Genomic DNA, 1,731 nt, shown 5'->3' with positions numbered 1-1,731 from the left:
TATCTGTATGTATCTGTATATCTGTATTTTAACAACATGTATCAGCGCTGCATACTTTCGGATCAAAGATTCGAAGCCAAAGAATATAGGCTAGGCCTACGTGTTTGCAAAACTGGATAACCTGAAAAAAATAAATAAATGTATGGCTCACATGGCTCGCACATTGGCTCGCTGGCTCGCACTTTGACACTACTCATGAGTGCCACCTTAGCTCATAAAGTGCCTCTTTACTTAATGTGCGTGGTGCACGAAGAATTACACTTGCCATCTTTTTAACCATATCGGTACACCCTCCTGCCCATGTTGAACAAGCATAATTGATGAAGGGTATACCTATGGATTTCCATTATATGTCACTGTAATAAATTCTGTTATAGTCATCCTGTCCGTTAACGATAGACTGAATATATCCAATTATTTTCTTACCCTTTTTCTGAACCTCTTTTATATGGTTATGATCTGATCTATTTCTAGATGTAATATATCCTAAATATTTATATGTGTCACATCTGGAAGTGAGCTTGACTGTCTAAAAGTATACAAAATGTATTTGTTTTTAATATTTAGGCATCATACATTTTATTTTTTTTAAGTTGCTGTCGATGATGATCTCTTCTATGCTACAAAATGGGGACTTCCCCTCTGGTAGATATGCAGCTTTTGCAATTTCTGTCAACTCATCATAGGTTGCGTTTAGTTGAACAAATATGCACCTTGTTCCCCTCCTTTAGCATATCTTACACCGATGTGCGAAGTGTTTTTATGAGTTCGGAGCATCCATCCAAATGTTATTCTACAACATGTATGTTTTCTTTTTAGGCTAGTATGTTTTTGTTTCTGTAAAGAAAAATTATAACCTCCCTGCTAAATAAAAGCTTTGATTTTAATCTGTTCAATTCAGCACCAGTATAAATTAAATTATTAAAAATACATGAATGCTGATGATGATTGCACAAAACATAGAAAGTCTGTAAAAACAATTAAAGACACAGTGCCTACACATTTTAAGAACTGACATTTTTAGTTCCTATGCATGGCAATAGGAACTATTGTAATCACTCTTGCTATTTCCTATGTTTTTTATTGTGTGTAGTGTGTGCGTGTAGACATTTATACAAATGCGCATGCGTCAAAAAAAAATTTTTCCGACATTTTGTTTTACATCGAGATGCGAAGATGGATGTGAAGTTACAATACAATTAAATAAATTAAATAATGTGTGTAATATTTAAGAATGCACCATGTGGGTCGCTTTCTTTGTTATGCGGTAGTAGTATACATAGCAGAGTGACGGCAAGAAAGCTAAGCCTATCCCAGGGCATGGTGGGTAAAAGTTAATTTGGAATCAATAAATACACCTAAGTCTTTATGAAAGTCCACTTTTTCGAGTTCATTGTTGTTAATTTTATACTTGAATACCAAAGGATTCTTTTTCAATGTAATTGATAAGATCTTGCACTTATCCGGATGTAAAATCATACACGAGGCTGATGCCCACACCGAAACAGCGTTTCCAGATCCTCCTGGAGCCCGCGAGCATCATCGATACAATTAATATTTTTGAAAAGTTTCAAATCATCAGTGTAGAGAAGGCTTTGCGAGTGCTTAAAACGTGGAATGAGGTCATTGATGTATATGTTGAACAGCAAAGGCCCCAGAATGGAACCTTGAGGGACACCCGAGGTGACATTATGCCACCCCGATGATGCACCCTCAATGACCACTCTCTGC

The sequence above is a fragment of the Anneissia japonica genome, unplaced genomic scaffold (genome assembly GCF_011630105.1).
Source record: "Anneissia japonica isolate Jap-2015-1 unplaced genomic scaffold, ASM1163010v1 scaffold8236_len642391_cov169, whole genome shotgun sequence".
Lineage (NCBI taxonomy): Eukaryota > Metazoa > Echinodermata > Crinoidea > Comatulida > Comatulidae > Anneissia > Anneissia japonica.
This window is presented reverse-complemented; position numbering follows the sequence as displayed.